Source organism: Bison bison, unplaced genomic scaffold (assembly GCF_000754665.1).
Source record: "Bison bison bison isolate TAMUID 2011002044 unplaced genomic scaffold, Bison_UMD1.0 scf7180017864043, whole genome shotgun sequence".
Classification (NCBI taxonomy): Eukaryota; Metazoa; Chordata; class Mammalia; order Artiodactyla; family Bovidae; genus Bison; species Bison bison.
In genome coordinates, this window is record NW_011494615.1 from 6,182,940 (window position 1) to 6,196,674 (window position 13,735).

General features: G+C 40.1%; 1 long non-coding RNA gene across 1 annotated transcript in view; it reads left to right on the forward strand.

Moving 5' to 3' along the window:
- The first annotated feature begins 2,336 nt into the window (after positions 1–2,336).
- The window catches only part of LOC104985388, a 24,477-nt gene continuing 13,078 nt past the window's right edge, over positions 2,337–13,735 (forward strand). Inside the window, exon 1 of the long non-coding RNA XR_824891.1 lies at positions 2,337–2,576. This is a non-coding gene — a long non-coding RNA (uncharacterized LOC104985388). The remainder of the gene's footprint in view (positions 2,577–13,735) is intronic.

The following is a 13,735-nucleotide window of genomic DNA, read 5'->3' on the forward strand; positions in this document are numbered from 1 at the left end:
TTTTTTTTTCTGTTTAGATTTTTTTTAATTCAGAACTATGGGTAAAGTGATGACATGTCTACAACTAATTCAGTAATGTGCATGTTTGTGTGTACACAGAGAGAGAGAAAATGGTAAGAATGAGTGAAAATAAGTTTGATGAGAACGTGGACCAATGGCATCCTTTTCAATACTGAGAATTTGCTTCAAACATTTTTAGAAAATATAATGTCATTATCAACTAAATTTGAACATGACATATAAACTGGCAATGTTTAGTAGAAATGCATTAGTACATATAAGAATATATGTGAATAAGAATACCTATAGTATTATTGATTATAATAGCCACAAACCAGTAACCACACAAATACCCACTCATTCCAAGTGATAAATCAATGGAACACTTCAGAGCAATAAAAATGCTAAAACCACAAGTACATGTGAAAAGATAAATATACCCAACATTATGGGCCACATAACACAAATTTAAGAGATTACTTCCAAGATCCCTCCACTTTTGTGAATTTAAAAAAAACAGAAAAACTAATATACAGTGATAGAAACCATGGTGCTTATAAACTCTGGGGAAGAGAGAGATGAATGTTTGGGAGGGAACGTGATGAAAGCTTTCCAGTCTCCATATTTTATTCCTTAGACTGGATCAAATGCAGGTCTTCCAGATTGCAGGTGGATTCTCTACCATCTGAGCCACCAGGGAAGCCCACGGATACTGGAGTGGGTATCCTACCCTTTCTCCAGGGGATCTTCCCAGCCCAGGAATTAAACCGGGCTCTCCTGCATTGCAGGTGGATTCTTTACCAGCTGAGTTACCAGGGAAGCCCAATATACTGAACTCCATATATATTTTATGCATTTTCCTCTATATATGTCTATACAGAGAAAAATGCAACTTTTAAAATGATGTTTGGCACAGTTTAGAAATTGGAACAAGAAACTGAGTTCCAGATATAGAAAACAAACTTATGGTTATAGTGGGGGAATGGGTAAGGCCTAAACTGGGAGATTGGGATTGACATATACACACATCGGAGAAGGCAATGTCACCCCCACTCCAGTACTCTTGCCTGGAGAATCCCATGGACGGAGGAGCCTGGTGGGCTGCAGTCCATGGGGTCACTAGCGACTTCACTTTCACTTTTCACTTTCATGCATTGGAGAGGGAAATGGCAACCCACTCCGGTGTTCTTGCCTGGAGAGTCCCAGGGATGGGGAAGCCTGGTGGGCTGCCATCTATGGGGTTGCACAGAGTCAGACACGACTGAAGTAACTTAGCAGTAGCAGGATACATAAAATAAACAATTTGATAATGACCTACTGTATAAAACAGGGAACGCTACTCAATATTTTTAAAAGACTACATGGAAAAAGAATCTTAAAGAGAGAGAAAGTATATATATATATGGGAGCTTCCCAGGTGGTGCTAGTGGTAAAGAAACTGCCTGACAACGCAGGAGACTTAAGAGACATGAGTTCGATCCTTGGATCAAGAAGATCCCCTGGAGGAGGACATGGCAACCCACCCCAGTATTCTTGCCTGGGAAATCCCATGCACAAGAGGAGTCTGGCAGGCTACAGTCCATATAGGGTTACAAAGAGTCAGACATGACTGAAGCGACTTAGCGTGCGTGTGTATATGTATGCCTGACTCACTTTTCTGTAACTAACACACCATTGTAAATCAACTACACTCCAATTTAAAAAAAGAAAAAAGAAATTGGAACAAATGTAAATTCTCTTCAATATATTAGTGGTGAATCAATTTTTGGTGCAGAGCTTATATGGAATAATATCCAGTCATTTAAAATACTGTGATACTACGATAAGGCATTGAGGTGGAACATACGATAAGAAGTAAAGTATTTAGAATGTGATTCCTCACTCTCCCCCCAAAAACATTTAAAATCCTAACCCATTTTCAAATTACTCTTGGATAAATAAAGGTAACTTCTTTTCCCACCTTAAGTAGCCTTGTGCATCCATGCCAAGTCACTTTAGTCATGTCCGACTCTTTGTGATCCCATAGACTGTAGCCCACCACTCTCCTCTGTCCATGGGATTCTCTGGACAAGAATACTGGAGTGGGTTGCCATGCCCTCCTCCAGGGGATCTTCCTGACCCAGGGATCGAACCCATATCTCTCATATCTCCTGCATTGGCAAGCAGGTTCTTTACCACTAGCACCACCTTACTGGTACTCAAACTCAGGAATTCCCCAGGGTGGAATCTGAAGCCTGCAGGCCCCGTACCAGGAGGGCAGGGAGAGATTTAAAGAAGAGGCCACTCCAGGTGAGTAGCTGGTGTTTTTAACAAGCAGAGGCACTTGGGCTTGGGTGGCAGCAAGAGGAGAATGGGATTCAGTTGCTATTCAGTCCAGAGGATCTCTGCAGCAAATGACTCTCAAGGCTCATCCTGGATAAACCGTGAGAACCGGGGTGGGCAGAATGCACATTCCATCCAAGGATGGAGGATGGGGTGAAGACCCTCTGATGACACAAATCCCCTCTCGGTTCAACCAGTGGTCTTGTCCCACCCATGACCTCCTCCAGCAACCTCTTCAGAAATGATGGAGCTAGGTAAGTCAGCTCAGAAGTACTTATTTTTCCTTGTTTTCAGTAAAGTGCCTATATAAGATGAACTAATGGCAATGGCATCCCACTCCAGTACTCTTGCCTGGAAAATCCCATGGACGGAGGAGCCTGGTGAGCTAAGTCCATGGGGTCGCTACGAGTCGGACACGATTGAGTGACTTCACTTTCACTTTTCACTTTCCTGCATTGGAGGAGGAAATGGCAACCCACTCCAGTGTTCTTGTCTGGAGAATCCCAGGGACGGGGGAGCCTGGTGGGCTGCCGTCTCTGGGGTCCCACAGAGTCGGACACGACTGAAGCGACTTAGCAGCAGGAGCAGCAGCAATGACCTTTTTAGCTAGGAAAGGTGTCCTTTCCTTATTTCACCTGGGAAAATGGTGTCTGTTACAAAATAACTTTAATATTTTGCAACATGCTCATGATTTAAGATACCGTAAAACCTTTTTTTATTTATCTTATTTGATAACATCAGACAAAACACAGACCTAACAAAGGGAATGATCTATCTTTACTCTGATGGTTAAAATTCTAATATTATAGAAATAATAATATTTCTTGTAATATTATAGAAATAAACCCTTGCTCACAGACTGATTATCAGTACTGACTGCTAAGCCCCTTTTCATTTTAGTGGAGATCATGGAGATTTGGCTTATATACTATTAAGAGGAGAAAGCAAGTTGAAGAAAAAAATAATGATCATGAAGAAAGTGAAAGTGAAGTCACCCAGTCGTGTCCGACCCTTTGCGACCCCATAGACTGTAGCCTACCAAGCTCTTCCATCCATGGGATTTTCCAGACAAGAATACTGGAGTGAGCTGAAGTTTCCTTCCCCAGGGGATCTTCCCAACCCAGGGATAAAACCTGGGTCTCCCACATTGCAGACAGGTGCTTTACTGTCTGAGCCCCCAGGGAAGCCCAATAATAATCATATACACATAAAATAAAATTATTTAGATTTACACATACACTTTCATGTATGTGAGTACAAATATGCAGTACAATCCCTGCAGGTCCTGGTTTAGGCCAGTGGGCAGTACCACTTAGACTTTAGAAGGAGGATGAAGAAGCAATGAAGTAATATTTATTCCCATGGCTCCCTTCCTGCTGCTCTGTGAATTGATATTAGCAGGGTTCCTCCCATCAAAGGCTATAGATACAGCTCCCTTTTTCTTTCCGTAACAGCACCTCCCCTTTAAGCCTACCCAGTGACAGAGAACCTGTTAGAATAAAAAAGCTGATCTTGAGTCCCACAGGAATTTAGAAAGATGTTACATTCTTGGAGCAACAGATAGACACTTCCCACATCAGTTCCCCACTGTTGTATGTTCACAGGTATGATGATGGTGTTGAAGGAGAGAAACAAGTCGGCCACTGTATGTTTTCTATAGAATGTACAATATAAAGAAACAAGAGTTTAAATAGAGGCTGAAGGTGATTTCTGTGTTGACCTAAAAGAATCACCCAGTGCACATGAATAAATTCTGTGGGGTCATTTTTGGGAGATGGTGGAAGAGAGGAAAGGAGAAGATTAGAATGTGCATATTTGTAGGTAGCCATTGACCAGTGGTTCCGAAGAGACAGGGTCAGGCCTTCAGTCTTTCCAAAGAGCAGGGAGGCAGAGAGCATGGATCATTAAGGGAAGCCTTGCCTATAACTTTGAGCTCCAACGTTTGCCTTTCTCAGAGCCATAGAATCAGAACTAATGGACCAGCAAAGGGCATGATGAAAAGAAAAGCACAAGGATTGGTGGGACATGGGAGTGAAATCTGCATTTGCTTTCCTTTTCCCGTGAAAGCTCTGTCTCATACAAAGAATGTATCTTAAAGTCAGACCTCTTTTACATCTTAGAAAGAAGCCGTGGTACATGTCTTGCTTCTTGTTTAAATTTTCTGCTTATTATTGGCTTCCATGACTGTTGCCCTGGGCCGTTTTTTGCTGGATTCTCAGAGACCTGGGTGGGGTGAAGCAGGCCCAGAGCTCCCAAGGGAATTTGCCAGAGCATCTTGGTTCCCCAGCAGCTGTAGGTGGGGTGAGCAGTAGCTGAGGCTGTTATGCATCACTAACCATTTTTCTTCGTATTTAGAATGGTTTCAATGTTAAGTTTTTCTAAATATTGCCTCCTTGCCCCATTCTGCTCAGTGAGAATGGATCAAATCGCCTGTGAGGCTGCAACACTCAGGGGGCGGCTGGCTGCCAATCACTGAGCACTGAGATCTGGACGTTTCTTTGTGGGACTGCCAAGATCTGTCTTGGGATGCAGAGAGAAGAGAACCAGGAAGCCAGACTCTAATCCTTTCTCTAGAGAATCCTATCATGCTTTCCTCTTCCATTATTCAGGCAGAAACAGATTTTCAAAAAGCAACTAAATAATTTTTTTTCATGACTTTAAAGTATAACATGTTGATTGTAGAAAATTGAGAAAATAAAGGGTTTACATAAGAAAATAAATATAGCCCATAAACTTAACTCATGGATTCACTGTTTATGTATTATTAACCTATTTCTTTTCAGTCTTTATCTCTTTATATATATATATATCCATATATGTGGATATATATATATTTACATTTTAAACTGCTACTATTTCTCTGAGATATAACTTAAGACTATTTAAAGAACCGTCTTTCTTTCGTCTCCATTTCTGTCTTATATGTACATGTGTGTGCTCCTGACTTATTCATGACTTTGCTATTTTATCCTTGTGAATTTTCAGCTGCTGCTGATACAGTTGCTTCTCTACCATCCTTTTATAGCTGCTCCAGACCTTGATATTATTTATTTACTTAAGTTCAAAAATCTTTCTAAAACTCCTTATAGAAGACTACATACTCTGAAAATAAAATCAATCCCACTTTAAGAACATGCCACCCTGACCTTCCTATTTGGTCTCAGTTCTGGCAGAAATCATTCTCCATTGAGCCCACATGAATCTTGCAGGTATCAATCCTCTCAGCTCTGGTGGATCTCTGGTCTGTGTGCAGGAACTTGGGGCTGACCATGACACAATCCCTTTGCAGCTCTCATGCACATCCTGACCAACCTTCTTAGCATTGTCCTCCCCTGTTTCATGATACAAATGATACTATCATTCACCTTATTACCAAACTACAAATTCTGAGACATCTAAGACTCCTCTCTTACCTTGATCCCCAACATGCAGTCCCAAATTATCAAATTCTAACTCCTGAATCACTCTGAATTAATCCCTTCATCTCCTCTTCCTTCGATACCACTCTGGTTTAGACTTTGCGCATCTCTCCTAAATTACAACAAAAGCCTCCTTCTTACGTGGCTTCCCTCTAGCCCAGCCCTCCTCTCATGTAACCTCCATACGGCTTCCTTCAAAACACATCTTGGCTCCAAGCTCATTGTCTCTGAACTCTAACTCCATCACTTTGTCTCTCTTTCAACCTCCACCCCTGAGGTGCCTGAGAAGCAGACTAGAGTCCTTACGATGTGGTTTCCAGACAATGAGTATAGGCATCAACCTAGGAACCGGTAAGAGATGAAAACTGCCAGACCCTAACCAAGGCCTCTGCGGTGGGACCTAGAAATTCATGTTTTAACACACATCATTTATTAGTTTTTTACTCAAAACCTCCAGAGGCTAATTTATTAATATAGTTCATAGAACAGATCATAATTGCTGTATTTTTTTTTTTTTTTTACTCATGGCCTCCTGGAAACTAACTCCAAACTTTTTTTCTTCCAAAATGTTTTTTGTCAATTTCTGTCTTAATTAAATGAGCCAATCTCTGCTCTCTGGAGTATCCCCAGTCTCATCTTTTTTTTTCCTCTATTGTGTTTCATTTATTAAGGTTTAATTTATGTACAATAAAATGTACCATCTGAGATGTGAAACTCAAAGACATTGTATCCGTGCGTACACCTATGTAGCTCTCACCCAGTTCAAGATGTAGAGCATTTCCATTATCCCAATATGTTCTTTAATTCCCATTTCCAATTAATCCCCTCCACAACCCAAGAGTGAATCACTTTGCTAACTTTTGTCCCCATAGATTAGTTTGCCTCATTCTGAATTTCATGCAGATGGAATCATACAGTTCATACCCTTTGTGGATAGCTTCCTTTACTCATCAAGATTCAAGATTCATGAATATTGTTGCTTGTGTCAGTAGCTTATATATCTATTTTTTAAATCACTGAATAATGGTAGTATATTTGCCATTGGGCAAATATACCACCATTTGTTTAGCCATTGTCCTGTTGATGGACTCTTGGTTGTTATTGTTATTTTTCTTTTAAAGCTTCATTAATTCTTGCAAACAAGCCATGCCATCTGTTTTATTCTTTCCTTTCCCTCAGCCCCTTGCATATTTATCATTCTCAAGACCTCACTCAAACCTGGACATCTTTCCTGACCAAAAGAAACCCCATGGCTACCTTCCTCCTTTCATCCGTTACTGCCAATAATAATGGTGACTTCTGCTGTCGAGAACTATTATATACTGGAGTCATGTTCTGTGTTAAGTTATTGTTTCCTGAGGCAGAGCTCCCCAAACTAGACAGAAAACTTGAGAAAGGCAAAGGCAGTGTCCTATTTCCTTGCAAGCATTATAGCCTCTAGCTTTACACCATAGGCAATATTTGTTAAACACATAAAATTTTAACTTCACATAACCTTCATAATAGCTCAACAGCATATTAATATTAATGAATTTCATCAATAGCAATATAATTAATTACGGACCTCCTGTAAGCCCAATGCTCATACCTGAATTCCATTGCCAGCTTCACCTCCAAATAGCTAGGTTTACTGGGCATGTTACTCAAGTTATACAGTTCCTCAAAGTCTCAGCCATAGTGCCTATAAAATGAGCCTATTAGTCCTTATTGATAGGTAGTTTATTTAAGGCACAGTGCTTTGCACAGTGCCAGGAACCCAGAAAACACTTAGTAAATAGCAGTCCTTATTATCTCTCTTAGTTTTCACTAATATCATTCAATTTTTAATCAACAAGGACCTACTGTATAGCATAGAGAATGATGCTCAATATTCTATAATAACCTAAATGGTGAAGAAGAAGTGGTACCTATATACAATGGAATCGTACTCAGCCATTAAAAAGAATGAAATAATGCCATTCTCAAACACATGGATGGACCCACAGATTGTCATATTGAGTAAAGTAAGTCACAGAAAAAGAAATACCATATATCACTTATATATGGAATCTAGAAAGAAACGATAAAAGTGAACTTATTTACAAGACAGAAAAAGACTCACAGACTTAGAGAATGAACTTATGTAATAACCTAAATGGGAAAAGAATGTGAAAAAGAATAGATACATGTATATGTATTACTGAATCAGTTTGCTGTACACCTGAAACTTACATGACATGGTAAATCAACTATGGTTCAATTCAAGATAAATGTTTTTTAATCATTCAATTTTATTTGACTCCACAGGTTTGACAACATTTCCAGCATCACTCTCCATCCCTTTATAACTGTAGTATCACATGATAGCCAGTCCTTAATTGGCTTGTTTTCTTTCTTTTCTCATTAAAATAGATGCTCCATAAGGACAAAAACTTCACCTCTTTCATTAATCATTGTATCTCCATCCCTAGAAGATTGCCTGGAACACAATGGATTCCCAATAAAGCAACAATGAATGAATATGTAAATGAATCAATATCATATCCATCATTTTATGGGCGTGAGACTGAGGCTGAAGCTTTAACTTAGTAAGTCCTGTGGCTCTGAGGTAGACTCTCTATTCAGCTGATCAGCAAGTCATATCTCTGCTGAATTTGGCCAGTAGTGGAACCAAACAGTCTGTCTGGTGACCGGTAGTTCTGAGTTTTAGAAAGTTCTCCCTTATCCTGTGCTGACAGCTCTCTCCCTCTGCAAAATTACAGTGTCTCCAAGTTGAAAGGGACTTCAGGTAAAGATCCCAGTGCCTGAGCACCCAGCAGTTCCTGTTTGCCTGAAACGTCATGCTGGAGGCAGCATTTAATTCAGATGAGAAGTGACACCCACATCCTGATGCCTCAGCTGCCAGCAAAGGGCCAGTGACAACTTCCATTACACAGAAGGGTGAGCCAGGTGTCCTAGAAAAACTCCAGCTCTTCAAATCCCGTCTCCCTAATTAGATTCTCTCTGCAGAGTTAGCCAGATCCCTTCCTCTGTGTCAGGTCCTAAATTCTACTTTAAAATTGTGCTGCTTCAGTGCTGCAGTGTTGGAAAGAAAGAGCTTGCAGTGGGGACTGGAGGAATAGCAGTGACAGGAAGCACCAGGAAAGCACTTGGGAGAGGGAAAAAGGAATACTGAAATGCACCCACTCCCATATTTAACAGAAGATGTGTTGTTTTAAGACACTAATTTGTGGGAAGTGTTCAACCTTACCAAGTTCATAATTTTGAGATTTGGGAGAAAAATAATTCTTATCACATCTTTTTTTTTTTTTTTTGCCTCATGGCATAATGGTTTAAAAAAAAATATTATTAGAGTATAGTTGCTTTACAATGTTGTGTTAGTTTCTGCTGTCCAGCAAAGTAAATCAGTTATACATATACGTATATTCCCTCTTTTTTAGATTTCTCTCCCATTTAGGTCACCACAGAGCATTCAGCAGACTTCCCTGTGCTATAAAGTAGGTTCTCACTGGTTATCTCTTCTATTATTATTATTTTTTAGTTACCTACTTTATATAGTATCAATAGTGTATATATGTCAATCCCAATCTTCCAATTCATCTGCTTCACCCCTATCGCCCCAGTAACCATAAGTTTGTTCTCTACATCTGTGTCTCTATTTCTGCTTTGAAAAAATTCATCTGTACCATTATTCTGGATTCTGCATAGAAGCAATATTATATGATAATTGTGTTTCTCTTTCTAACTTACTTCACTCCATATGACAATCTCTAGGTCCATCCATGTCTCTGAAAATGGGACTATTTTATTCCTTTCTGTGGCTGAGTAATGTTCCATTGTATATATGTGACACATCTTCTGTATCCATTCTTCTGTTAATGGACATTTAGGTTACTTCCATCCTTGGCTATTGCAGTACGTAGTGCTGCAATGACTTCAGACTATACTGCAAAGCCACAGTAAACAAAACAGTATGATACTAGCCCCCAAAACAGAAATATAGATCAACAGAGCAGGACAGAAAAGAGAGATAAAACCAAGTACCTATGGTCACCTAATCTATGACAAAGGAGTCAAGAATATACAATGAAGAAAAGACAGTCTCTTCAACAAGTGCTCCTGGGAAAACTGGATAGCTACAAGTAAAAGAATGAAATTAGAACCCTCCTAACACCATACACAAAAATAAACTCAAAATGGATTAAATACCTACATGTAAGGGCAGATACTATAAATCTTTTAGAGGAAAACAGGCGGAACACTTTCTGACATAAATTGCAGCAAGACATTTTTTGACCCACCTCCTAGAGTAGTGAAAATAAAAACAAAAATAAATGGGACCTAATTAAACTTAAAAGCTTCTACACAGCAAAGGAAAGCAAAAACAAAATGAAAAGACAACCCTCAGAATGGGACAAGAGATTGATCTCCTTCACTTCTTGGGTTCTGGAGGATGCTCAGATGTTTGACTTTAGAAAAGCTTTAAATGAAGCTGTTATTTTAATTCTAGTCATCTAAGCTTTTTTTTTTTCTCATGCTGGTTCTGAGAACTATGTGCCAGCCGTTGGAAAGATGTGTTCCCAGGTACATGAGGCGTGCATCACAGAAAGAGCTACATATCTGCAGATAAGAAGGAACGGCAGCAAAGACCTTTGAGATAGTCACAAAGAAAAGCTGGGCTTCTTCTGGCCTTTTTCACAGATGTTACAACACTGACATCCAAATTGTATATTTCTGTGTTTACCTGCATGTGGGTTGGAGCAGCTACAAATCAAAAACAATTTAGGAAAAAAATAAATCAACAGTCGTTATGAGTTCAGAGTAGAAATAATACTTCCATGCTGAACAATATGTGTTACATGAAGACAAATGTAATACACTCATGTCACTATAATTTGCATCTAGAAGTCAAGACATATGATGTGGCAATGAGACATAATTTTTGAAATTGAGGAAAAAAATCTCAGAAAACCTGGGCCATATATGAATGCCTTCTGTATGCAGAAATCCTCAGCAAACACAAAGAGCTCCTATATTTCCAATCAGTCACTTCCAGTGAGCGAAGGTTTTGGTTTTGTTTTTGTTTTTGTTTTTTTAGCCATGTGTAAGTTCTCAGGAGGGGGAGATTCAGACATAAAAGGAATGTGTAGTAAATTACAGAAGTGATGCTGATGCAGGCAACCATAGGACATGGTCTAGTGATGAATGTGTTGTGAACCACCACAGAGAAATTAGACCAGAACTTCCCAAGGGGAGAGATTATATGTTACTGTTAAGTGGTGACTGCTGACTCATAATATAAACCTATAAAAATCATTTTAATGTAATTAATTTAAGGAGTGAAAAAGGAAGGTGCCCAGAGGGATATGAGAGTTACGCGAATGAAGGAGGCTTTTCCATGCACTTAGGTGTGAGGGGATCTAGTGTGGTGTTTGCATGCCAAGGAGGGAGTGGGTATCAGAGGAACAGGGCATATACACAACAAGCCAGGCCTCCATGGAGAGAGTTTGAGTTGCCGGGCTCAAGCCCAGATGTAAGAGGTGCTGCAGGAGGCACTGAGGGCTTCTGGTCAGCAGAGCGTAGGAAAAGCTTGTGTTGGGAAGGTCCCCAAATCGCATTTATAGAGACCAGTTTCTGATTCCTCTGCCTGTTTCTGCCAAGTGAGGAAAAGACCTCTTTCTTGGAAGAGGTGACATTTGATCTGATACTGTGGTGAGCAGAGAAGATAAACATGAGATCAAGGAGAACGGAGGCAAGTAAGGCAAGAAATACCTAGTCTGCATTCTCTTCAGTAAACTTTCAGTCAAGCCCGGGTTAATCCTCCAACATTGGAGTTATGGCTATAAACACACTAAAATGGAAATAACTGCTTATGAGACAAAAGCAGCCTCTGGGGCTCCAGCCCTCAGCCCACTCAAATGCCTGGGATCCAAGCAAGAATCTGTCATCCTTTCCCCAAAGTTCTTTGGTGGGAGATAAAAGAATGCTTTAAAATACCAATGACTCCTATGACAAAATTCAGATATAAATTCAAATTAAAGCATCACTTTAGTCCCACATACAGCAGGTCTGAATCACTGGGGCCCTGTGTTGCTCCCTTCTGACAAGGACCATTTCTATATTTCCATTTTAGGAAGATAAAGCTCTTCGAACTTTAAGAAAGGTTTAAAAGTGTTCCTTAAGAACAATCCAGGGTCTTCCCTTTTCGGCTGTATCAGTATCAAATGTCAAGTTCATCTCCTGGTGCTTATGCCTAGCAAGTCATTAGCGAGAAGATATCACACCTACTCACACCGTAATAATAGATTATTGTTTTTTACTGATGCACAGTCACCTCAGCATATGAGCTTCCATCTTTATTCAAGGGCAAAAGTTAAGCACGCATTCATATTTGAAATTAAAACACTTTTTAATGTAAGAAGTGTATTGTGTGAAGGAAATATATCTTCGTCATGGTCAACAGGAAGCGAAATCTATGTGCAAGGTGCACATGAGGAGAGAACGTATGTGTTGAAATCCTTTCTCCATTTCCTACCTTGCGGCTGGCATTAGCCAAGTCCTGGGGATGTTTCTGAGTCTCTGAAGTCTCACATAAGGACAGGCAGCATCAGTCTCCCGTGATTCACATCACTGTGGAACGGATTAAGGAGAAAATTCATGAAAAGCTCTTTCATAGTCACCTAGTAGATTTTCAAGAAAAGTGGGATACATCTGATCCATTATACCCACTAACTAGACCTGGAATGTGAAGTCAAGTGGGCCTTAGAAAGTATCACTACAAACAGAGCTAGTAGAGGTGATGGAATTCCAGTTGAGCTATTTCAAATCCTGAAAGATGATGCTGTGAAAGTGCTGCACTCAATATGCCAGCAAATTTGGAAAGCTCAGCAGTGGCCACAGGACGGGAAAAGGTCAGTTTTCATTCCAAACCCAAAGAAAAGCAATGCCAAAGAATGCTCAAACTACCGCACAACTGCACTCATCTCACACGCTAGTAAAGTAGTGCTCAAAATTCTCCAAGCCAGGCTTCAGCAATACATGAACCGTGAACTTCCAGATGTTCAAGCTGGTTTTAGAAAAGGCAGAGGAATCAGATATCAAATTGCCAACATCCACTGGATCATTGAAAAAGCAAGAGAGTTCCAGAAAAACATCTATTTCTGCTTTATTGACTATGCCAAAGCCTTTGACTGTGTGGATCACAATAAACTGGAAAATTCTGAAAGAGATGGGAGTACCAGACCACCTGATCTGCCTCTTGAGAAATCTATATGTAGGTCAGGAAGCAATAGTTAGCACTGGACATGGAACAACAGACTGGTTCCAAATAGGAAAAGGAGTACATCAAGGGTGTATATTGTCACCCTGCTTGTTTAACTTATATGCAGAGTACATCATGAGAAAAGCTGGGCTGGAAGAAGCACAAGCTGGAATCAAGATTTCTGGGAGAAATATCAATAACCTCAGATATGCAGATGACACCACCCTTATGGCAGAAAATGAAGAGGAACTAAAAAGCCTCCTGATGAAAGTGAAAGAGGAGAGTGAAAAAGTTGGCTTAAAGCTCAACCTCAGAAAACAAAGATCATGGCATCTGGTCCTATCACTTCATGGCAAATAGATGGGGAAACAGTGGAAACAGTGTCAAACTTTATTTTTCTGGGCTCCAAAATCACTGCAGATTGTGACTGCAGCCATGAAATTAAAAGACGCTTACTTCTTGGGAGAAAAGTTATGACCAATCTAGATAGCATATTCAAAAGCAGAGACATTACTTTGCCAACAAAGCTCCATCTAGTCAAGGTTATGGTTTTTTCAGTGGTCATGTATGGATATGAGAGTTGGACTGTGAAGAAAGCTGAGCACCGAAGAATTGATGCTTTTGAACTGCGGTGTTGGAGAAGACTCTCGAGAGTCCCTGGGACTGCAAGGAGATCCAACCAGTCAATCCTAAAGGAGATCAGCCCTGGGATTTCTTTGGAAGGAATGATGCTAAAGCTGAAACTCCAGTACTT